This window comes from Apium graveolens, chromosome 8 (genome assembly GCF_009905375.1).
Source record: "Apium graveolens cultivar Ventura chromosome 8, ASM990537v1, whole genome shotgun sequence".
Lineage (NCBI taxonomy): Eukaryota > Viridiplantae > Streptophyta > Magnoliopsida > Apiales > Apiaceae > Apium > Apium graveolens.
In genome coordinates, this window is record NC_133654.1 from 65,097,104 (window position 1) to 65,124,494 (window position 27,391).

General features: G+C 33.8%; 1 long non-coding RNA gene across 1 annotated transcript; it reads left to right on the forward strand.

The window, feature by feature from the left end:
- The first annotated feature begins 7,446 nt into the window (after positions 1-7,446).
- LOC141677263 (uncharacterized) lies at positions 7,447-8,497 on the forward strand. The gene is made up of 3 exons (XR_012557373.1): positions 7,447-7,582; positions 7,807-7,863; positions 8,271-8,497. It is a non-coding gene; the product is annotated as an uncharacterized LOC141677263 (long non-coding RNA).
- The last annotated feature ends 18,894 nt before the right edge of the window (positions 8,498-27,391 follow it).

A 27,391-nucleotide genomic window follows, 5' to 3' on the forward strand; every position in this document is an offset into this window, starting at 1 on the left:
CGAATTGGAAAATTTCGATAAGGAACGAATCATTAGTGTACCGTAATAATTAGATCAATTACAAAATAAGGAACTAAAGTTGCGTGCGTCAAACGGAGCAAGCGAGTATCGGGACGATGATCAAAGATCAAGGAAATTCTGAACAATGACTCAGACATGCAATTACGACGTGAAACATCCCTTCGTCGCTGAAAGATACTTGTCGTGAAGATTCAAGATGAAAGGAATCTTAAATGAAATCGAACTTCGAACGTGTTCTTCAAGAAGTTGTCAAGATCTCTAATTTGCGTAAACAAGTGATGGTGAATTTAATGCTCATACTCTGGTCAGTGACGAAAGTTTGATACAGGAACATAAGTAGAGATGAAGCAATGGTGATTCGACTGTGGAGTTTTTAGAAATAATGAGATAACGATTAAGTTTCCATCAAATTACGACGATAATAATGAAAACAGTGCGTGGTTATTAAAGGATGAACAAATTAGTAATAAAATTGATAATGACAAGAATAAGTTAAAAGAATCGCAAAATAAAAACAATGAGATAAATTCATTAAGGACACGTCATAATATACTAAAAAGAATTAAGAAATGTATGGTTATATTAATCATTGTGGGTTTCAGACCCAATCCCAATTAAGAAGAAATATGTTATGCCAATCAGATGCTGATCAAAGGTGAATTGTGGGAATTGATGAATTTGATGGATGGAAGTGGACGGATATGATTGTGGATGCTTTGGTTGATTGATGATGTCGGCTTGAGTCCGACTGGTAATCAATGGCGTAGGCAAAGTGCTGCCCAAATTTTCAGAAATTACCCTATAGTTAAGGAAAAAGAAGTATATTGTCGTTCTCGTCAGTATTCCAAATAATTGCAATCTCAGTTCCTAAGAAAGTTGTTATGACCAAACCGACTTTATATAATTGGTCTTTGATTCCAGTTAACTAGTCAGCATTTTGTTTAAGTGATCAGCTAAAGGAGTTAATTGATCAACTTTACCAACTAACGGTTAGTTAAATGGAGATCGATTCCAATTAGATTAAGTCAAGCTCTAACATAATTCCCAGCTCCGAAATCAAAGCAATAAGAAATTTGGAAAAAAGTAATGGCGTTAACGTAAATTGAAGGTTTAGTTCAATTAGTGTGATGTTACGGTGATCAGGTGCAAGGTTTGATCCAGAAGAATATGCTCTTTTTGATGAATAAGAGGAACAGGAGGATATTGGTTCATGCTAGTAAGGGGAATATTTTAAGACCTGAAGGTTCAAGATAAAGCAAAGAGATTATATCATCTGCAATAGCATTCCAGGAAAAAAAACACTTGGATGTATACCCATATCGAATGACGAATTAATGGAAGATTTGAATGTACACTTCTTTTGAATGGCGATTGAATGGAAATTGCTGTAGAATAATGGAAAGCTCGCAAATTCAAGCACCCAATGAAAGACGGAAATTGATAAAGTTCGCATGCGAACTCAGGAAAAAGAGATGATGGTCAATGAAGAGAAGTCAAACACGCGATCTGTGAGACGTCAAACAAGGCTAAGAAAATAGCTACCGAGGAAATTCGATAATTTTGTTAGAAAGAATTTAAATAGTATAAATAAAAGCCTTCATTCCAGTGGGAACTGCAGAAATGACTTATCCAATAATAAACAGAGTAATATCTAAGAAAAAGAAATTCGTTATGTTTAAGGGAGATAATAAGTAATAAAAATGAAGAACTAATCAAGACAGGAAGTGGAATCAAAAGGATGATAAAGAAATTTTATAAAATAATCCAAGATATACGCAAGGTATGAACTTCAGTTGGGCCAGAAGTGATTGGGAAATGAAGTGAAATGTCGATAATTAAAGATGGGGAATTTCAGTCAAGGAATGCGTGTAAATAGGAATGATTAAACCAAGGTATTGATGGCGAACTGCTGAAGAAGAACGTTGCAATGAATCTCATGTCGGAATTCTTTCAAATTAAAGTGAAGTCCCGGAGGTTCGAACGAATGATTTACCAAGGGTACCTCAGGGAATAAGGTAAGAATTTCTCGTCGGTTACTACATAGAATCCAGCTGGTGTCAAAAGCCCTGTATCGTTTAACTCAATAGGGATGAAATAATAAGTGAAGGAAAACTTCAGAAATGTGGAATGAAAGAATATAATGAAATAAAGAGTAGTTCGCGCTGGGCACAAAAGCGGTCATGGGAAAAGAGAATGGAAGTATGAAGTTACGCATCGAATATCAGAAATATTAAATTTGAAGATTAAGTGGACACAATGTACCAGGAGTATTGGGATAATATGATTGGATTTATTGATAACATCCTCGCTAGTTCAAGGACTAAGGAAGACCAAGTTGAACGCCTGAAGATATGCTTGCGAAGAGTGGGAAAATAACAGCTGCATTCTCAGCTTCAAAGATATGAATTCTGGTTATAATTGATTATGAGCTCCAGTGTGTGGGTAAATACCAAATAGGAAAGATTTATTTAGAAACAGATGTTCACATAGAAAGAAAAGAGTGAACACCATTAAAATTGTTCGGAAATGGTTAAAAGCATTGGAAAAGCTAGGAATTGAAGAATAGGTTTTGATCCGTCTGCTGGATTATGCTGATACTTAATTTGTTGTTGAATATCAAATGTGGTATTAATGCAGATGATTGATGTTGACTTCAGTATGAAACGTTGTCAGCATCAAAGTTCGTGTTGATATCTAATTTGATAGGACAACAAAATGAGTATTAGTACCAAGAGACCTGGTTTTGAATAAAGTTATAATTCATTCCGTTCCAAATTAATATTTCCTTCCAGATAGTAACAAATTCTCGCTCGATGAATTTACTTGATAGTGAGTGAAAAGAAATAAAAGTATGCTACCAAGTGGTGAATAAATGCAATTGTTGAGATTTTTCTTTTTAGCTTTTGAATAGATGTAGAACATTTTGAAGCATCAGACGTCATCGGGTGCAGACGAATAAAAAATGCAAGAGACTGATTAAAGATTCTCGAATACGAGTGGAAATGATCATATGTCAATATTACCGAACAGAAGGAGACATGATAGGTAGAGAAGAACAGTCAGTGAAAATAGAAATTTCATGAACATGAACTATTAAAATTGGAAAGAAAAGAAGGTTAGTGTAAATTAAGTTAGTCCTTTGAAACAGTGAGATAGATAGAACGATTATGAATGAGTTGGTCTTGTTGTCACAGGTGTAACGAGTCCATAAGGCATTTATGTGTGTATGACTATGAAGAGTAATTTAGCTCCAAATATGTGAAATAAAAGATTGAGTTAGGGGTTGCATGAGCAACTGAAAAATATGATGACGGTAGGAGACCGTTGAAACGTGATTAAAGTAGTGAGTCCTGAGAAGTTTTAAGTAGATACTCGAAATGTAGTAGTGTCTGTTCTTTAGCATGATTTCGAGGATAGAATCCTTTGAAGGGGGGAAGAATGTAACGCCTGGGAAATATTATGTAATTATTTTTATCAATAAATATTTATTATGTGAGTTTTGTGTGAATTTTGGTGAATTATTTGATGATGGATAATAATATTTGGATGTTTATTTCTGATAAAATTGAGATAATTTCCAATTACCCAGAATTAAATCTAGATAATTTTGGTATTTTTCTGGTAATTTTTGGATTATTATATGATTTTATAAGAATTTATAGAATTAATAATGATTATCCTTACATAATTATAAAATTTATTTTTAGAATCAGAAATCATCCCACTTTAATCGTTTTTGCGTTTTTACAACCCGGAACTCTTCCGAAAACTCCTTCCTAACCTAATCTGATAATTCTAAACACTTTTCATGTTTTGACTTTTTCGATCCGGGGTATGGTTTGATCTGTACGGGTCCCGGCGTGAAATTTCCGATACGCAAATCATTCTATAGATCGATAAAAATCTGTATTTCCAAAAGGCGAGATATTATTACCTGATTTTCGTATAAAGTATTTTATAAGAGTCTCTGTTTTGATAATTATCCAATTTTGGTATTAAAATCGTATCATCTTTTAGTTACTTAGTGGCTAAGTAACCCATTTTCGGATCGATATGCAAATATAATTATTAAAATATTAAATAAATAAAATATGTAATGGTTCTGTCAGCTATGTGTCGTTGTGGTATTAATTGTTTGTGATTTGTTGAACGCGAAGATTAATTTTATAATTAATTATCGAGCTATATGCATTTAATTCATTTTAAAAAGTGATTTTATTGAATATTTATTCCTAAAAATGCTAAAATTGTTTCTAAAATTATTTTTGTTATTCTATAATTTCATTTATTATTTTTAAGGATTTATAAAATTTAGAAATCAATACTTTATTTATTATTTAATTTTAAAATGATTTTCTGATTCCATTTAATTGTAAAATCAATATTTAATTCCAAGATATTTCAAAAATCAGGAAAATTTTATTTTATTAACTTTTAAATATTTCGAGAATTTTAGAATTTTTTCGAAAATTTTCTGGACTTTATTTACCCGCACATCAGTTCGTTCATTTGCAAAATGCGGGTTTGCAGCGCGTTCTAAACATGATTTAAAAAAAATTACGAGAATTACATATTATTAGTTTTAAATTATTTCGAAAATTTTAAGATTATTCTTGTGAATTGTCGGGTTATTTTTCCCGTAATTTATTCATTACGGTATTAATTTGCGGTGACAGATACAGATAATAATCGAGAAGAAGTAGATAAATATTACAATTCTTATCAGATTGTTTCTTGACCCTCTTCTCTCGTTTCTCTCTCATCTCACAGCAATCTCTCTCTCGTCTCTATCTCTCTAATCTCTCGATTCTCTCTCGGTGTCTCTCTCCTTCTCAATCTCTCTCACAGTCTCTCTCTCTCGCGACTCCTCTCCCCTCCCTCTTTCTCTTCCCTGATTTCTTTCCCTCTGCTTTGCCGCCCTTGTCTCTCTCTGGTAAGCCGCCGCCCGAGTTCCGGTCGGCCTTGGCTTTTCCATTTGTGTCCTGTTCTTGCTTACATACGTATATATATGTTTATATGTGTATATGCGGGTTGTTGTGCTGTTTGTTGTGTGTATCTGTTGCCGATTGCATTCCTGTTACCGCCTGGGTTATTAATTTTCCGTTATGCTGTGTTTTCCGGGTGTATTCACGCGTGTTGTGCGCGTGCTTCTTGGCTGAATTGAAATTTGTTATTATTTGTATTTTATTTTAATTTCTGCAGAAAATAATTGAGCAATTTCGTGAAATAAATTTCTTTGCGTGCGGAAATTATTAATATTAATTGGTGAAATTCGTATGGAAACCTGAAATTAATCGGGCACCGATGAATTTTACCGCCGTCGACGATGAGCCTCGGCGAGCCGACGGAGGACGGTGATGATTTTTATCTGAGTCCTACATTTATTAATTAAATAAATTAGTTCGTGATAATAATTATGAAACGAAAACGAATAAAATTAGTTTATAAAATAAATTTTGAAATGAATGAAAATAGTTAATAACTGAATTATATTGGTGATTGGGATTGGTGTATGGATTGTAAATTGGATTATTGGTTGTTGTTATGTTGTGATTGACGTCGATTTGATCTCGACGGGTAGGCCGATAAACAAAGGAGGTGCTGCCCGATTTTCGGAAAATTAATTCCGAAATATCGGGAACGTAACCTATAATTATCGGAGACGTCGAATAATCATATACAATTATATTATATGAACTGGACTGCGATTGAGACAATATAATTTATAAATAATCGATTACCCTATTTTTCAAAACGATGAGTATACGTATTTTCTGAAAATAAATACTGAACCGAGTTTCGAAGATGTGAACCATAATTGCTATGTGTATGTCGATGATGCATATAAATTTGGTTATGAAATCGTATGGGTAGAATAGGATGACGATTTGATGTTAAGCTTAAGCAGTTATCTGAATTAGGGTATTTCAACCATGTAGGTTTTAGACGGAAGACCCGAGACGTGACATCGGACTAGGAATGATCTAGAGATTAGACATCGAGATCAACGAAGTTCCAACCGAAGGGTCTGAATGTTGGGATTGTATCGAGAATAGGATAGTAGGTTGACGATAAAGCCAAACGATCAAAGTCGAACCAAAGTCAACCAGTAATAACGGTTAAAGCTTATTGAGGCAAGTATTCCAGAACATTCTTTTATATACTGCAAGTATTCCTAAATTTTCTTTAAATACTGCAAGTATTCTTGAATTATCTTTTAAATACTGCAATTATTATTCGCTCCTATTCTAAGTTCCGAATAGTTAATTGTTTTACATTTCGCTGCAATTACTCATATTATGCATGTTCATTTTTTCTTGTTCTGATAATTCGATTGCTCTCTTGAGCAAATACCCATTCTTTCGGGTTATTGGCGAACCCTGAATTGGGATGTTTTGACTTGAAAATGATTTGACATCAAAATACTCCACGGACTGGATGGTTACAATACGAGACGGGTTTTACTCAGACCTTTAATTAATAGGCCATAGTTGCCTGAGTACTCCTTATGTTGGTTGGGTCTATGCAGTTGGGTATAGATCCGCACTGTATCCTGACTGATCAGCAGGTTATAGTGCATATGTTGGAACTAGTGTCCAGTCTAATTTGTTGTTGATCGCCATTAGCGGCATTCTCTTTTAAAAGGTTTTATGATTCCAAACCGGACAAAACCCTGATTCAGGAGATGAATCGGGAAATCACTTGTCATTTTTGGATTTTAGTTAAAGGCTGGTGACAGCCAACGTTTATTCGCTCCACTCATAAAAAATCAAATTGTTTAAAATTGTTTTGAAATTTTGTCCGGAAGTTTTCTTTTGTTATTAATGTTTGAAACTCAAATTATACACTTGCTGGGCATTTTTGGCTCACTCTTGTTTTGTCAATTCTTATTTCTGCCAGAAACAGATGAAAATAAAAATGAATAGCTTTGATAGTCAGCAGAAGTTAGAAAAATTTCCGCTGCGAGAGGTTGAAGGTGTTAGAAGAATGTGACAAGAACATTAGTTCAAAGGTATTTACATCTATATTGTAATTGTTGAGAGTTGTAGAAGATTTGATTCTTGTTTCATACCATAACCTATAAATGATCCGGATTAAAGGGGTTAATTGAATATTCTTTTATTTTATGTAAAGATTATTTTGTGACACCAAATCTTGACCCCGGATTTGGAGTGTTACACTGTGCACATTTTTAGGACCCTGTTTCTTGCAGACCAGATATCCCTAGCCTAGTCTTTGATATATGGATTGACTTGCTTTGTGAATTCACTGATATGAGAATTGACAGGTGTTATTGCCTGTATAAGGAATGCTCGGCCTTGATCTTGAACGCGTGTGGTGGGAGTACTGTGAGTAAATCTAAATGTCCCAGTTGCAAGAATTTGTTTTGTTTCTCTTGACGAGTTGCTTGGCATGCAGGGGAAAGCTATAAAGAAGTCAGAAAACTGAGTGATTGGAATGATAATGCTGACGGAGTGTTGGCTAATAAGAAGTGGAAGAGATGTCCCGCTTATCAATACTGTGTTGAATGCATTTTTGGTTGTAACTATGTAACTTGAAGGTACACATGTCCATGCCATAATAGAGTCAATGTTGTCAAATATCCAACGTCCCTAAAACCTTAAGCCTTAACTGATCGTATATTATTCAACATTCCTCTTATTAATAGTACGAATTTAGTTATACAAACCTTAATCCTTAACTGGTCGTATATTATTCAACATTCCTTTTATTAATCAACGATTTAGTCATACCTTAACATTTGTTGTGTTTTTTTGGTGGCAGATGTGGTACTTTGTTTTGCTACAAGTGTGGGAAAAAGGTGAAGGAACATTATTGCGGGTATAAGATAGACTATATAGATATATTAGACATATTGAGACTCATATTAATTTGTTTGGTCGTGATTCTGTTTTTTCCTGTAGTAGCGTATATATCATATATATATATAAATGCATTTTTGCTACCTTACGCGATTTTTTTCGGTCTATCATTTCTATTATATTCCTTTATCTTCAAAATTTTAACTTTTGTTGGATCAAGTTCATAGTGTATCGCTTTTAATCAAATACCGTAATTATGACAGAGAGGGATTATTAAGAAAGTGATTTACTATTAAAAAGTATCAGCTTAGTATCTTCCTGCTCTTTCCTCCTTCACAGATATTACCAACTTGTTTATTATACATTCCTTTATCTAAATGATGCGAGATTTACATTTTTGTTTTAATCGTTTATCCCATCTTGTAGGTACCTCAAAAAACGCACCTCTTAGGGATTACTCTTTATCCAATTCAAGTGATCAACACGACAATAACACCCGTGTCACTCAAGGTGGCCAACTTATTAAATATTGGATATTGTTTTACATTGGTACATCGCTCAAAGTTATGGTTGTCAATGTACTTGTAGTAATCTAGTAGAGTTATCATTTACACTTGGTTTGAAGATGAAACTGTTATGTATTGCTTTTTTGATGTTCGTTACTGTTGGGAATGTTGTTTAAAAATAATATGTATTTCAAAATACTTAAAATTAATCCTTACATTTGTCTATCCTACTGTATTGTATGTTTAAAAATAGTATTATATTACAAATGCTAGTATTGCTTAATTACAAAAAAATTGGTGTTGTAATAGGTAAAATATACTGTTACAATATGTTATATGGGCCCACGGGTGGGTCCCACTTCTGCAATCTTGATCAAGCAATTGTATCACTCATTTTGCGTTACATTTGGGCCTTTTAGTGTTACAGTAGTTGCCTGTTGTAACATTTTCTTCTCTGTTATAATAGATCAGTGAAGTGTTACATTAGGGTGTCTATTGTAATGCTCGTATACTTAACGCCCCTTGGTGTTACAATAGACCTAATGTAATGTTTTTTTGGCCTATTATAACACAATTTAAGCATTACAATAGCCCACTTATGGCGTAGTGATAGGAGGCTCTGTTTTGATAAATATCCAGATCTAGTATTAAAATTGTATCGTTATATAGATCTTACCGGCTAAGTAATCTATTTTCGAATCCGATATGTACATATAATTATCGAATTATTAAATAAATAAAGTATGTGATAGTTCTGTCAGCTACGCGTTGCTGTATTACTAATTATGTGTGATTGGTTGGGTATAAAGATCAATTGTATAATTAATTATTAAGCTGTATAAAATTATTTTGCTTCTAAAGTGATTTTATTCAATATTTATTTCCATAAATGTTAAAATTGCTTCTAAAATTATTTTTATTGCTTTATAATTTTATTTATTATTTTTAGGAATTTATAAAATTTAAAAATCAATATTTTATTGATCATTCATCTTTAAATGATTTTCTGATCGCATTTAAATGTAAAATCTGCATTAAATTTTAGAATAATTCAAAAATCATGAAAATTTTATTCCATTAACTTTAAATATTTTGAGAATTTTTAAAATTATTTCGGAAATTTTTCGGCTTTTATTTAACCGCTCGTCTGTTCGTTAATTTGCAAAACGCGGGTCAGGTGCGCGTTTCAAAAATGATTTAAAAATTTTGAAGATTTTGCATTACTAGTTTTAAATTAACTCGAGATTTTTAAAACTACTTTTGTGAATTTCCGGGTTACTTTTACCCGTAAATTATTCGTTTAAATATTAAATGCGATGTAAATTCAGATTTTGGGAGTAAACGATTAGATAATATAATTAGTTGATTTCCTGTTTTTATTTTTCAACATCACCGACTCTCTCTTCTCTCTCTACATCGATCTCTCCTTTCTCGACTGTCTCTCTCTCTTCCTTCTCCGTCATCTCCCTCTCTCTCCCAACTCTCTTTGAATCTCTCTCCCTTACTCTCTCTCTCTCTCTCTCTCTCTCTCTCTCTCTCTCTCTCTCTCTCTCTCTCTCTTCCTTTTCTCTCTCTCTGTTTCTCTATGATATTTCCCCGGATTCTTGTTTTCGCAGTGAGTTTTTCGGCCGGTTTTTTTCGGCGATTCCTCTTGCTTCGGTTCTGTTCGATATATATATATATATATATATATATATATATATATATATATGCAGGTGTGTGTTATATGTGTGCATGTGTGTGTGTTATATGTGTGCGTGTGTATGTTATGCTGGTGTTGTGTGTGTGCGATTGGGGGGCGGAGGCGGTGTTGTTGTCTGCGTTCCTGATGGGCCTGTTTTGTTTCGGTTGCGGTGCGTGCGCACGTTGTGGTTGTGTTTGTGGGTTCCGCTTCAACTGTGTTGCCTTGTTGTGTGCTTGTTTACTTCGAATTAATTCGAACTAGAATTTTGGTTTTGGAAAATTACATTAATTTAATTCTTTTAATTCTTTGCAGGATTTATTGATTAATATTTCGTGATATAAATAAATTGTGCGGAATTTTAATATTAATTATTAATCGGTGAGATTTACGTAGGATGTCCGATATGATCGGAAACCCGTGAATTTTACCGTCGTCGGCGATGAGCCTCGGCGAGCCGACGGTGGACAATGATGATGTTAATCTGGGTCCTAAATTATAAATAAATAAAGTCAATTGTAAATTTAATTTTGAAACGAAATGTACGAATGAATTATGAAAATATAAAATACGGGTAATCGTAGTAATTAATTGAATCGGAGGTTGGAATTTGTGGAATTGGTTTGTGATTGGATTGTTGTTGTGGATTTGACGTCGAATCGATTCGACGGGTAGGCCGATAAACAAAGGAGACGCTGCCCGATTTTTGCGAAATTAATTTCGAAAATACGGGAACGTAACCTATAATTATCGGAGACGGCGAACAAGGATTTGTAATCAAATTTTACGAAACCTAATTACGTGTTGGGACAAGATATTTTATAAATAATCGATTACCCTATTTTTCAAAATGATGAGTATGCGTACTTTTCGAAAACAAACACCGAACCAAGTTTCGAAGATGTGAACCATAATTGCTACGTGTATTTCAATAATACATATAAATATGAGTTGGGTTATGAAATCGTATGGGTAGAAGTGATAGTGGTATTATGTTAAGCGAAACGATTATCTGAATTAGGGTATTTCAATCCTGTAGGTCGTAGTCGGAAGACCCGAGGATTGACATCGGACTAAGAATCATCTAGTGGTTAGTCGTCGAGCTCAGCGAAGTTCCAATCGAAGGACCTGAGTGTTGAGATCGTAGCCAGAATAGGATAATGGTCTGACGATAAAGACAAACGTTCAAGGCAATCCAAAAGTCAATTGATAATAGTGGTTAAAGCTTATCGAGGCAAGTATGCCTTACTTTTCTCGTAACATACTGCAAATACTTCATTCCTATTCTAAGTTCAGAATAGTTAACTGTTTTATATTTTGCTGCAATTACTCTTAATTACGCAAGTTCCTGTTATTATTGTTCTTATATTATCGATTGCTCTCTTGAGCAAATACCCATTCTTTCAGGTTATTTGCGAACCCTGAATTGGGATATTTTGAAATCAAAATTATTTGACATCAAAATACACTACGGGCTGGATGGTTATTGTGAGGGCCAGTGATGAGCTGGACCCTATGGGCCGGGGATGGACCGGGCCCTTGGGCGATAGTGCCTGGGTACCTGAATGAATCTATACGGTTAGGTATAGATCTATATTATATCCTGACTGATCAGCAGGGTATAAGTTTGAACTAGTGTCCAGTCCAATTTATTGTTGATCTTCATTAACGACATTCTCTCTCGAAAAGTTTTATGATTCCGAAACCGGAGAAAACACTGATTCTGGAGAACAATCCGGGAACCGCTTGTCACTTTTGGATTTATAATTAAAGGTTGGTTGTCATACCCTGACTTAGCAATATATTATACAAATTATTACAATAGATAACAAAAGAAAGTAAATACAACTGAATCCAAGATCTTACAGTTTAGGGTTTGGAACAGCCCAACACTATTAACTATTTCAACCTGATTTCTAATATCGAGTCCTCACACAAAATGATCACTAATCTACCTAAGCTCGAACATATGCATCGGCATCACAAGTCTTATGCGCTGTTTTCTTGAATCTAACCATATCTGCTAGCTGAAATATCAGGGTGAAAGCAAGTAGTGAGCCAAATGCTCAACAAAGTACTTTACAATACAATACAAAACATAAATCGAGATATAAGAATAACAATGTGAAGGTAGAGCTAATAATAGCAAGAGATAAAGTTTTGAGTGATGGCATCATTTATTTGTAACAAAATCATTCAAACCATTTCTTTATCAAAAAACATTTTATAAAGCTACGGATTACAGCCGTTGATCAGCCGCGAAGTAATCCCGAACCTCGCTGGGTTCTAGAACATTAATGAGACCCCTAGGCAACTTTTAAGCCTACAAATTAAGAGCAGAAAGGACTTGCGTCTCAGTCCAGATCCACTATTTAAAGAAAATATTTGTCCCCCTTTGGGACTGGAAATCCAAATTTTAACTTTTTTATTTTATTAAAAACTGATGCAGGTGACGGTTAATTTCTTAAACAGTGAGCATCTTTATCAAGGGTTCTAAATCAACTTTGAAGCACAGGGAAAAGGTCCACTAAATTTCAAGGCCATGATCAATTAGACTATACTTTATCAAGGGAATTGCAAGGTTTCTATATACAAGGATTTTGACAGTGAGATTTAGCAAGGTTAGCGGATAGTATGAAGGAACAAGGTCAAACGAGGTTCTAGGTAATGTTTCCAGGTAAGACATAAGTATTTAAAATAATAGAGAAAGTAAGCATTAATGGTTCCAAATGAGGTATAGGTATTAAAATATAGAGAAAGTGAGCATTAACTCAAGGTATAACAGAGTGTGATGATTTAGGGTAAAGATAGGGTTATCAAACAATCATGGATAATCGTTAAGGAATGACTGACTTTTAGGTATTAAGATAAGGTTACTAAGTATAACTTGCACATGGTTCAACATCAAAATTACTTGGGTATACTAGCATGATAGGACTTTTGATTTACTTGTATAGCAATCTTCAAGTAGAGTTAAACTACTTGAAATAAATACTTAAGGGTTCATGTCATTTTCATATACTACGGATATAGATTCGAAACCACTTGGTTCATGTATATCAAGGTGAATTAAAATACTCGCATCATATATATGAACTAGTTATCACACACTTGCAGTGTAAATGAAAAAGGCAGGTTGAATCACTTGCCTTGAGAAAGGCTGGACTTGACTGGCAGGTAGGAGCAACTGGAAGCTTTACTCGACCTTAATGGAAATTTTACCCTCGTCTCGAGATCCTACACAAATAATAATAACCTCATTATAATATATTCTTACCAACTCAACCTATTTATAAACCAAAATTTAAACACAATGACACTTAGGCCTATATACACACAATTTACAGTCACCTTATAATCATAATAGTACACATAGCCACAGATGCTCACATACCATATTTAAGTGCCAAATAATATCCCACACACCATATTGCAACACTAAGCTTGGATGATCTCGCTCCACTTACTTAAGTCACTTGGTCGCTAAACTAGACAAAATCTCCAAATTTTGGCCTCCTTACTCGATGTGCCTTTACTAAACCATCCAATTCCTCTTGACCCTAACTTGGGCCTTTCACTCTACTGAATTTATTTTATCTTGAAACTATGATGGTCAGCCAAAACTTCACTCCTAAGTGCTCTAAAACTATGTGGTAAGTGAATGTGCTCATTATGGTAAATTTCAGAATGACATCTAAGGTTTCTTGGGTGAATTTGACACTCTTACACTTCAAGTTTACCTCCAAAATTTTTAAACTAGACTCTACTGATCATAAGCCAACTCCTAAACCTGATGTGGCTCAAGGGCCTAGCTTGGGCCTTCCTAGGCTTAAGCTTAAAGTCTACGCTTCCCCTATTTTTCTGGGCTGAAAAGGGTCCTGATTTGAACTAACCTATAACACATGATTCTAACTCAAATCCTATGAAATATGGCTGGAAAAACTCCTCTGACACTCCCTCTAACTAAGGCCCAATAGGGCCTAATGAGGGCCTACCAATGACATGGTCAAAACTTCCCATTTCTAAGTTGCAACAAAACTGTCCCCTGCTGGACAAATTTGGTGTTTCCACTCGTGCACATAACCAAACGCCTTACAAACCTCCAAAAAACACCTAAAACCTATTTTATACTCCTAGTGCTAGTTTCTGGTGACTTGGGCCTCAAAGTGCACAATAATGACAAGGTCAAATCTCACTCTAAACCTCAGGGTACCAAACTGATTTTCTGCAGAAACTAATACTCCCCTTTCACAAAGATTCTTACTTGACAAACTCAACCAACAATAACCAAAAACCCAAACCAAACCTCAACCAAGGTGATCTACTGATCTAACTCTCCTACACTCAATATTGACTTAGTGGAGATCATCCTTACCTAAGGTGCAACATAGCAAAACAAAAGTTAACATACTATACTAATTACAAGTCATCAAGTTTTTGAAAACAAGAAGTTATATCTTCTTTATAAATATATATGAATTAACATCACATATCAAGGATCACAAATCAAGATCATTATCTTAACTCAACTGAAATTAAAGCCTGCTAACAATTATCAATCCAAATGATCAAAAACTTCCGAAAATCATGAGTTGTTTATATGCATGCATGCCTTCGAATCTTACAAGTCAAAACCATATGATTTCCACAATAATTTTATCATAAAATCAACATGCAAGCCTAGCATAAGCTATAACTAAATGATCACTTAGCATGCAAAGGGTTTTATCAAGTTTTCACTACAAAATTTATGCCATTATCACAAAAACATACAAGATTTGAATCAAGGCAACAAGACATCACTAAGAACCATTCATTCGGCTCCCTTATGGTCATGGCCGAATGAAATGGAAGGGAAATGGCCATTAAAAAGAAGAGATTCACTCTCTTGACTTGGCATTTCACCATTCCTTGTAGTTCCATCAATAATACAACCTTAAATCCATGAGAATCAAGATTGTACTTTGAGTTCCAACTAAAACTATGACATGCAAGATCAAAACATAAACTTCTCACTCTAAATTTTTTGAAATATATAAGAAAAACATGTAGGGAGTAAGATTACTTGAATATAAGATGAATGTTTGAGTGAAAGAATGAAGAAAAGAAGGGGATGGGGGGCCTCGGCTATGGGATGGCCGAGAGGGAGGGTTGAGCCGAGAGGGAGGGGAGGAGGAAGGAGTGGGTGGAATGGTGGAGTGAAAAATGAAGTGCTATGATACTTGTGTTTGTTTTTATGCCTTTGTTTTGACTAAAAGTGAGTGGATTTAGTAAATGACAAAAGTAACCTTCTAGCTAAAGTTATATAAATTTGCATGCAAGGACAGGGTGGTAAATTGGCTAGTAGAATGAGAGTGAGTGGGATTGGAATTGTCTTTTTAGCCCTTTAGTTGAATGGGAGGGTATTTGCATGCAAGGATATTCATGTAATTTGCTAATTACTTAATAACTAATTTTCAAAGATCTATTTTTATAAAATAAAATAAAAGTTCAAAAATTATAAAATATATACCATAAAATAACTTGGATTTTTAGAAATTTCATGAGATCACTTTTGAAATTTGTGAATGAAATAATTTTTAAAAGATAATTTTCCAAGGTAAAGAATATTCTTTATAAATCAAAAATAGGAGCAACTAATAAAACTATCGCTTTGAAAAATTCATATTCTGAGTAAAGCAATTTATAATGCAGCAACTTCATTCACACAAGTGTATAATCAAATAGGTATATTTATAATCGATTCAAATATTATACAAAGTTCACAAATAATATTACACAAAATGCCGGTTGTAACACTGGTAACAACCAATGTTTATTTGCCCAACTCCCTCAAATAAATAAAATTGTTTAAAATTGTTTAAAGATTTTGTTCGGAAATTTTCCTTTAATATTAATGCTTGAAACTCAATTATATACGTGCTGGGCATTTTTGGCTCACTCTCGCTTTGTAAATTCTTATTTCTTTCTGGAACAGATAAGGGTAAATGTGAATAACTTTTGATAGACAGGGAGAAGTTAGAGAAATCTCCGCTGCGAGAGGATGAAGATGTTAGAAAAATAAGACGGGCATTAGTACAAAGGTATTTAAACTTGTATTCTAGTTGTTGCGAGTTATAGAAGGTTAGATTCTTATTTCATACTATAACCTATAAACGATCTGGTTTTAAGGGGTTATTTATTTTTTACTTTTTTATGTAAAGATTGTTTAGTGACACCAAATCTTGACCCCGGATTTGGGTTGTTACAAGTTGGCATCAGAGCAACAGGTTATTGGTCCCTGAAATAAGAATATGTAAGAGTAAGACATGAGTGATATGCCATATAAGATAGAGAATACCCTAGGTATACTCATTTTGAGTTTGAATTGAGTGTGAATTAGGGTTAGCAGATCCGATATAGAATTAGTAAGATAGGGTTGATGAGGAAATTGTAAGGCAAACATAACAACACTATAAATATATTGAGTTCTTAGATCCTATAATAATGAGGAGTCGAAAGATCGATGGAGACTGGGTACGTTACCCTACTTTTCTTGTGATTTTAAAGAAAAATGTGATTGATTCTTATGAGAACCTTATGTAAGGAAAGCTAGGTGAGTATTAGTACGATTTAATTTAGAATTAGGTAGTAGGACGAGCTCCACGCCGGAGGCAACAAGTGGATGGAAGCTGATGAATAGCCAAAGTTGCAAGCTGCAAGGGCACCATCATTGCGAGATAGTTCTTATCACTTATCGAGCGTTGCATGAGGAATAATATCTACCTTATTAGGTATAGGAAAGACTAGCAAGGAGATACGACCTTATCTACAGATGGAACGTTGAATTGTATTAGTAATGGTAAGCATAACATCAAGGACTACGACGAGAATGCCAAAGAAGTATCAGATGTTAGCATTGGGTTAAAATTACGAATAAAATGGTATACAATGGTAAAATGAAGTTTCGTCGACCAATAAATGCGAAAAGAGTCCAAAGAGAAATAGAAGATATACCAAGGTAGGGAGACCCTTATATGAGCATTCTTTTAATTAGATATCTCATTATAAGAATAACAAGTAACTTATATAGTAATGATGACCAAATATTTGATTTTCAAAATTTTAAAATGAGATTTCAGAAGAGATTTTCTTAATCAACTTTCTGAAGATTTTTGCATAAAATGAGTTTTACAATTTGGTTGTCGAATTACTACTTAAGTTCTTATTATTATAAATAGAAAATGATTTCAAAGGATAATGGATCTAGACTCAGTATTGTTAGTTCGGAGGACCAAGTACACCCATTAGCAGGAATAAAGTTTAAAGTTTCCCGTGAAAGATGAATATAAACTTTGTTTAATAATATCAATAATTGAATCAATATGTTAAAACGTTATTTACCCAATTCATAAAATTATTAAAATTTAATGAAATTCGTGATTCAAACGGACAGAGGATGATTGAAGGGAATGGAAGACTCTTCCAGATGATTGGAGAAGAATCGTATTTCTATCCACCAAATTGAGGCGTTGCGTGATCGATGGTTATTCTACACGACATAGATAAAATCGGAAGCAGTGATTATAAATTTCGTAAGGACGCGATTATGATCAAATCATTAAAGCATTTAATTTCGAGGCATTTCCAGACGACATTCTGAAGTTATAATGTGACCTAAATTGTGAATCTCTTATTTGAATGATTCCTGAAGGCATACGTAAGTGAAGCGTGGACGGTGATCAACATTGACATTCTTTTCTCTAATACGATAGCATATGTTCTTCTTGATTCTTGAATACGTATGAGCTTCTTCTATTGATAAATCATATGAGGCGAAAATGAAAGAAAATTTATTATATTCCTTCTGAATTGTTTCTCTTCTCAAATTATTGATTCTTGATTGAGACAAATAGTGTTGTGGTGTGACGCTTTGTTGAAATGACGAAGGGTCGGGTGGGACGCCACCTAATCATATGTTGTATGCCATATAGTATGTAAGACTGGCCATCTTGAGTACGAATATGGTTGTCTCATTCATATCTAAATTTTCACTTGTTCTTTTTCCTTCAATTTATTGACTTACAGATTCTCCCAATTGTTTGTTGCATTGTTATTTCTTACTCATGTTTTCAATCAAATTCAGATGCACAAACTCTCCTCCCGCGTAAAGTTTACTCTGTGACGAATTTAAAAGAAATAGAATAGTCCCGTATAGCAGGTAAAATCACATGTCAAATGTAGATATGATTGCAAGCAGATAAATGGTGGACAATTACGGGCAAGGAAGAATGAATTCACCGATAATGTGGTCGTTAGAAAGATATCAAATCAGACGGTTGTTCTTATTACGAATATCTCATTAGTGCGGTAGATTGCATTGACGCGACGCACTTCAAATCGGGAGATTTCGACGTGAAGTGAGTAATTAGTGAACCGTAATAAATAAATTAACTATAAAATAAGGAAGTAAAGCTGTGTACTTCAGAAAAAGTGAATGAGTGTCGGGACGACAATTGAAGACCAAGGGAATTTTAAACAATGACTCAGGCAGGCAATTAATATGTGAAGCATTCCTTCATCGCGGGATGATAATTATCGGGAGGAATCAAGATAGAAGAAATCTTAATTACAACCAAATTTCGAACGTGTTCTTCAAGAAATTGTGAGGTTCTTTAACTTGAGTAAATAAGTTATGGTAAATTTAATACCCATAAGTGGGCCAGTGACGAAAGTTTGATACGGAAGCATAAGTGAAAATGAAGTAATGGTAATTCGACTATAAAACCTTTTAAGAAATAATGATCTGATGATTGAGTTTTCACCAGATTGTTATAATGATAATTAAGATCATGTGTGGTTATTAGAAGATAAACCAATTAGCTAATAAAATTGGGTATGTATCGTTAAAGATGGAGAATTGGTATGATCGGGTGAAGAATGCCGTATAATTCTTAAAAGTAACTATACACGATTAGAAATGGAAAGCAACAAATAAATACTCGCAAAATAAAAATTTTGAGAAACAACAAGATAAATTTTAAGTTCACTAATAACATTTTGTAATATTCTGAAAGAACTGAGAAAGGTATTGTTATATTAATCATTGTTGGTTTAAGACCTTAGGTCAATTCAAAGGATGTATGCTATATCAGTTAATGGTACATATGGTGATCAACACGATATTTTCGGAAGTATGGTGAATTGATGAGTTCGGTGGATTGAAGTAGATTGATGTGTTTGTAGATGGCTTGATTGATTGATGGTGTCGGCTTGAGTCCGACTAGTAGTCGATGGTATAGGGGAAGTGCTGTCTAAATTTTCAGAAATTACCCTACTTTTAAAAATAAAGAAGTATATTTTCATTCCCAGTTGTACTCCAAATGGTTGTGATTTCGGTTCTTGGGAAAGATTGTTATGACCAAACCGAGTTTATATAATTGGTCTTTGATTCCAGTTAGCTAGTCAAAACTTGGTTTAATTGATCAGTTAAAAGAGTTAATTGATTAACTTTACCAACTAATGGTTAGTTAAATGGAGATCGATTCCAATTAGATTAAGTCAAACTTTGACATGATTTTCAGATCCAAAATCAAAGCAATTAGGAATTTGGAGGAAGTAATAGCATTAGCAGAAATCAAAAGTTTAATAGAATTAGTGTGATGTTACTGCAGACATGTGCAAGGCTTTATCTAGATGAATAGGCCTTTGTAATAAACAAGAATAATGTTTTCAAGAACTGAAGGTTTAACACAAAACAAAGAGATTTTATCATTTGTAATAGCATTCCAGGAAGGACTTGGATGTATACCCATATCGAGTGACAATTGAATGAAGGAAAACTCTCAGATATAAGTATCCGATATAAGGCAGAGACTGACGAAGTCTGCATGTGAACCCAGGAAAAAGAAATGCTGATTAATAGGAGAAATCCAAATATGCGACCAATGATGATTTAAATGAAGCTAAGAAAATCGCTACCAATTCGTTAGTAAAAATTTAAATATTATGAATAAAAGCTTTCATTCCAGAAATGGATTATCTAATAATGAACGGATTAGTATTATTAGGGAAAAGAGATTCCTCATGTTTAAAAGAAATAATGAATGATGAGAATGGAGAACTAATTAAGAAGAGAAGTGGAATCAAAAGGATGATAAAGAAATTTTATAAAATAATTCAGGATATAAGCAAGCTGTGAACATCAGTTTTGCCAGAACTGATATAAAAATAAAGTGAAACGTCGGTCATTGGAGATAGGAATTTCATTCAAAGAATACGTGTAAACAGGGTAGATTAAACAAAGGTATTAGTGGTGAATTGTTAGAGAAGAGCATTACAATGAATCTCATATCAGAATTCTCTAAAATTAAAGTGAAGTCCCGAAGGTTCTAACGAATGATTTGCCAAAGTTACCTTGGAGCATAAGGTAGAATTTATCATTGGTTATTACACAGATTCGAGCTGGTGTCAAAAGCCCCGTATCGTGTGGCCCAGTAGAGATGAAATAATGAGTTAAGGAAACTTCAAGAGTGTGGAATAAAGGAGTAATGAGATAAGGAGTGTTTCGCGATATGCACAAAAGTGGTCATGGAAAAAGGAGAATGGAGGTATCAAGTTACGCATTGATCATCATAAGTTGTAACCCTGAGGTCACAATAAAGATTGTATTCAGAGTAAGGTATGGACATTATGAGTTCTAATGATGTTATGTACCCGTCGTTCCTGAGAATTAAATGAACATAATGTATATGGAGTATTTGGATAATGTGATTGTATTTATTGATAGCATCCTCACTCATTCAAAGACAAGGGAGACCAAGTTGAACACCTGAAGATATGCCTGTGAAGGGTTGAAAAGTAGCAACTGCGCTCCAAGCTTCAAAGGTAAAAATTCGGGTAATAAGGGATTATGAGCTATGGAGGTTTGGTTAACTACAACCAGACAAGGTCCATTTAGGGACAGATGTCTTGAGTAGAAAAGAAATAGTGAAAATCATTAAGATTGTTGGGGAGTGGGTAAAGGAATTGGAAAGTTAGAAATTGAATATCAGGTTTTAACTCAGTTTCTGATTTATGCTGATACTTACTTTTTTGTTAAAATATCAAAGTTGGTATTAGTATAGATGATTGATGTTGACTTCAGCATGGGATATTGTGAGCATCGAAGTTCGTACTGATATCTAATTTGATATAACAACAAAATAAGTATTAACATCAAGAGTTCGGCTTTGAAAGGGAACGACATGTAAGTAATAGTCGTATCTACTGAAGAACCAAAACCTGTATCAAAGGGGTGAACATGATATCATGATGATTTCAAAATGAATATACTTCGAAAACCAGAGGTGAAGAAAGCGTTATTTGAATTGCTAGGAATAGGTTAACCAAACCTGATTGTTCTTTTATTGCTAAATATTTTACCCGAAAAGTAAGTTTGACATTGTTTCAAGGAGATGGTAGCATATTATCGAATTCAAGTATAAATTGTAATTAATCGAATTGATTAATATATTGGCAGAAGTGTGAGAGATGCTATGAACCGTGTTGAATCGAAAGGAATTATACTATTCATGAATGGATAAACGTAAATAAAACAGAAGTACGAAATAAGGGTTGGTTAAATCGTGTCAACTCGGGAAATTTAGGTTACTCCGAGAATATGATACGAGACATAAAGATAGAAGATGACTTTCGGGTAATGTGGCGTGAAGAAAGGAAGGAACGTTTTATGTGATGGAATGTCATAGAAAAGCACTTCAGTAAAATTTTAAATAGTGATTAAGTAGTGAGCTGAACGCAATTGTCGAGGTCTTCTCTTTAATTTTAAATTTTAGAATAAACTTAGGACATTTAGATACCGAAGACGCCATGAACTCAGTATATTATGCGCATATGAATGAAAAGTACATGAGACCAACTAAAGGTTCTCGAATATGATTGAAAACGATCATAGGTCAGGCTAATCGAATAGAAAGAGACATGGAAAGTAGAGTAGAACAGCCAGTGAAAATGGGAGGCATTCATGACCACGAATTATTAGAATTGAAAAGAAAAGAACATTGGTATAAATTAAGTTAGCCCTTTGAGACAATGAGATGGATAAAATGATTGCGAATGACTTGGCCTTATTGTTACATGTGTAGCGAGTTCACAAGACATTTATATGTGTACAACCAGGGAGAGTAATTTAGCTCCAAATGTGTGAAGTGAAGGTTGAGTTGGGTTGCATGAGCAACTGATAGATTTGATATCGATAGGAAATTGTTGAGTAGTAGTTAAAATGACGAGTTCAAAGAAATTTGAAGTAAGATACTCGAAAAATATCACGGTTTGTTCCTTAGCATGATTCTGAGGACAGAATCATTTTAAGGGGGGGAGGATGTAATGTCTGGGAAATATTATGTAATTATTTTATCAATAAATAATTATTATGTAATCATTACGTGAATTTTGGTGAATTATGTGATGGTTGATATTAATCTTTGGGTGTTGATATCTGATAAAATTAGGATATTTTAATTTTTAATTGTCCAGAATAAAATATAGATATTTTTGGTATTTTTCTGGTAATTTTGGATTATTATATGATTTTATAAGGATTTATAGAATTAATAATGATTATTTTACGTAATTATAAAATTAATTTTTAGAATCAGAAATCGTCCCACTTCAACCGTTTTTGCATTTTTTCATCCCGAAACTCTACGGAAAACTCCTTTCTAACCTAATCTGATAATTCTGAACACTTTTCGTGTTTTGACTTTTTCGATCCGGGATACGGTTTGACCTGTACGAGTCCCGACATAAAATTTTCTATACGGTAATCATTTTATAGATCGATAAAACCCGTATTCTCGAAAGGCGAGGCATTATTACCTTATTTTTGTATAAAGTATTTTATAGGAGGCTCTGTTTTGATAATTATCCAGATCTAGTATTAAAATTGTATCGTTATATAGTTACTTAGCGGCTAAGTAATCTATTTTCGGATCCGATATGTACATATAATTATCGAATTATTAAATAAATATAGTATGTGATGGTTCTGTCAGCTATGTGTTGCTATATTACTAATTATGTGTGATTGGTTAGGTATGACGATTAATTGTATAATTAATTATTAAGCTGTATGAATTTATTTTGCTTCTAAAGTGATTTTATTCAATATTTATTCCCATAAATGCTAAAATTGATTCTAAAATTACTTTTGTTGCTTTATAATTTTATTTATTATTTTTAGGAATTTATAAAATTTAGAAATCAATATTTTATTGATCATTCATCTTTAAATGATTTTCTGATCGCATTTAAATATAAATTATGCATTAAATTTTAGAATAATTCATAAATCATGAAAATTTTATTCTATTAACTTTTAAATATTTCGAGAATTTTTAAAATTATTTCGGAAATATTTCGGCTTTTATTTAACCGCCCGTCTGTTCTTTAATTTGCAAAACGCAGGTCGGGTGCACGTTTCAAAAATGATTTAAAAATTCTGAAGATTTTGCATTAATAGTTTTAAATTAACTCGAGATTTTTAAAACTAATTTTGTGAATTTTCGGGTTACTTTTACCCGTAAATTATTCGTTTAAATATTAATTGCGATGTGAATTCTGATTTTGGGAGTAAACGATTAGATAATATAATTAGTTGATTTCCTGTTTTTCCTTGTCAACATCACCGACTCTCTCTTCTCTCTCTACATCGATCTCTCCTCTCTCAACTCAATCTCTCTCTCTCTCTCTCTCTCTTCCTTCTCTATCATCTCTCTCTCTCTCTCCCGACTCTATTTGAATCTCTCTCCCTTATTCTTTTTCTCTCTTTTCCCTCTCTCTCTCTGTTTCTCTCTGCTATTTCCCCGGATTCTTGTTTTCCCGGTGAGTTTTCCGGCCGTTTTTTTTCCGGCGATTCCTCTTGCTTCGATTTCGTTCGATTTATATATATATATATATATATATATATATGTGTGTGTGTGTGTGTGTGTGTGTTATATGTCTGCAAGTGTGTGTTATGCTGGTGTTGTGTGTATGCGATAGGGGGAGGCGGTGTTGCTGCCTGCATTCTTGATTGGCCTGTTTTGGTTCAGTTGCGACGCGCACGCGCGTTGTGGCTGTATTTGTGGGTATTGCTTCAACTGTATTACCTTGCTGTGTGCTTGTTTAATTCGAATTAATTCGAACTGAATTTTGGTTTTGGAAAATTACATTAATTTAATTCTTTTAATTTTCTGTAGGATTTATTGACTAATATTTCATGATATAAATAAATTGTGCGGAATTATAATATTAATTATTAATCTGTGAGATTTACGTAGGATGTCCGATATGATCGGAAACCCATGAATTTTACCGTCGTTAGTGATGAGCCTCGGCGAGCCGACGGTGGACAATGATGATGTTAATCTCAGTCCTAAATTATAAATAAATAAAATCAGTTGTAAAATTAATTTTAAAATGAAAAGTACGAATGAATTATAAAAATATGAATAAAAATATAAAATACGGGTAATCATAGTAATTACTTGAATCAGAGATTGGAATTTGTGGAATTGGTTTGTGATTGGATTGTTGTTGTGGATTTTACGTCGCATCAATTCGACGGGTAGGCCGATAAATAAACGAGACGCTACCTGATATTCGGGAAATTAATTCCGAAAATACAGGAACGCAACCTATAATTATCGAAGACGTCGAACGAGGATATGTAATCAAATTTTACGAAACCTAATTACGTGTTGGGACATGATATTTTATAAATAATCGATTACCCTATTTTTCAAAATGACGAGTATACGTACTTTCCGAAAACAAATACCGAACCGAGTTTATAAGATGTAAACCATAATTGCTACGTGTATTTCAATAATATATATAAATATGAGTTGGGTTATGAAATCATATGGGTAGAAGTGATAGTGGTATTATGTTAAGCGAGACGATTATTTCAACCCTGTAGGTCCTAGTCGGAAGACCTGAGGATTGACATCGGACTAAGAATGATCTAGTGGTTAGTCGTCGAGCTCAGCGAAGTTCCAATCGAAGGACTTGAGCATTGAGATCGTAGCCAGAATAGGATAGTGGTCTGAGGATAAAGACAAACATTCAAGGTAATCCAAAAGTCAACCGATAATAGTGGTTAAAGCTTATCGAGGAAAGTATTCCTTACTTTTCTCGTAACATAATACAAATACTTCATTCCTATTCTAAGTTCAGAACAGTTAACTGTTTTATATTTCACTGCAATTACTCTTAATTATGCAAGTTCCTTTCATTATTGTTCCTATATTATCGATTGCTCTCTTGAGAAAATACCCATTCTTTCGGGTTATTTGCGAACCCTGAATTGGGATGTTTTGAAATCAAAATGATTTGACATCAAAATACTCTACGGGCTGGATGGTTATTGTGAGGGCCAGTGATGAGCTGGACCCTATGGGTCGGGGATGGACCGGACCCTTGGGCGATAGTGCATGGTTACTCGAATGGATCTATACGGTTTGGTATAGATCTACACTATATCCTGACTGATCAGCAGGGTATGAGTGTGAAGTAGTGTCCAGTCTAATTTATTGTTGATCGCCATTAACGGCATTCTCTCTCAAAAAGTTTTATGATTCCAAAACTGGACAAAATCCTGATTCTAGAGAAGAATTTGGGTTTATTTATTTATTACTTTATTTTATGTAAAGATTGTTTAGTGACGCCAAATCTTCAATCCGAATTTGGGTTGTTACAAGTTGGCATCAGAGCAACAGTTTATTGGTCCCTTAAATAAGAATAGGTAAGAGTAAGATAGGAGTGATATGCCATATAAGATAGAGAAGAACCTAGGTATACTCATTTTGAGTTTGAATTGAGTGCGAATTAGGGTTAGCAGATCCGATATAGAATTAGTAAGATAGGGTTGTTGAGGAAAGTGTAAGGAGAATATAGAAACACTATAGATATATTGAGTTCTCAGATCCTATAATAATGAGGAGTCGAGAGATCGACGGAGACTGGGTATGTTACCCTACTTTTCATGTGATTTTAAAGAAAAATGCGATTGATTCTTGTGAGAACCTTGTAAGGAAAGCTAGGTGAGTATTAGTACGATTTAACTTAGAATTAGGTAGTAGCACGAGCTCCATGCCGGAGGCAACGAGTGGATGGAAGCTGATGAAGAGCCAAAGTTGCAAGCTTCAAGGGCATCATCGTTACGAGACAGTTCTTATTACTTATCAAGCGCTGTACGAGGAATAGTATCTACCTTATTAGGTATAGGAAATACTAGCAAGGAGATGTGACCTTATCTGCAGACGGAACGTGAAATTGTATTAGTAATGGTAAGCATAACATCAAGGACGACGAAGAGAACGCCAAAGAAGTATCAGACGTTAGCATTGAGTTAGAATTACGAATAAAATGGTATACAAAGGTAAAATGAAGTTCTGTCGACCAATAAATGCGAAAAGAATCCAAAGAGAAATAGAAGATATACCAAGGTGGGGAGACCCTTATATGGGCATTCTTTTAATTAGATATCTCATTATAAGAAAAACAAGTAACTTATATAGTAATGACGACCAAATATTTGATTTTTAAAATTTTAAAATGAGATTTCAGAAAAGATTTTCTTAATCAACTTTATGAAGATTTTTGCATAAAATTAGTTTTACAATTTGGTTGTCGAATTACTACTTAAGTTCTTGTTATTATAAATAGAAAATGATTTCAAAGGATAATGGACCTACACTCAGTATTGTTAGTTCGGAGGACCAAGTAGACCCATTAGCAGGAAGAAAGTTTAAAGTTTCCTGTGAAAGATGAATGTAAACTTTGTATAATAATATTAATAATTGAATCAATATGTTAAAATGTTATTTACCCGATTCGTGAAATTATTAAAATTTAACAAGATTTGTGATTCGAACAGACAGAGGATGATTGAAGGGAATGGAAGACTCTTCCATATGATTGGAGAATCATATTTCTATCGACGAAGTTGAGGCGTTGCGTGATCGATGGTTATTCTACACGGCATAGATGAAATCGGAAGGAGTGATTATAAATTTCGTAAGGACGCGATTATGATCAAATCATTAAAGCATTTAATGTGGAGGCATTTTCAGATGACATTCTGAAGTTATAATGTGACCAAAATTATGAATCTCTTATTTGAATGATTCATGAAGGAATACGTAAGTGAAGCGTGGACGGTGTTCAACACTGACATTCTTTTTTCTAATACGATAGCATATGTTCTTCTTGATTCTTGAATTCGTATGAGTTTCTTCTATTGATAAATCATATGAGGCGAAAATGAAAGAAAAATTATTGTATTCCTTCTGAATTATTTCTCTTCTCAAATTATTGATTCTTGATTGAGACAAATA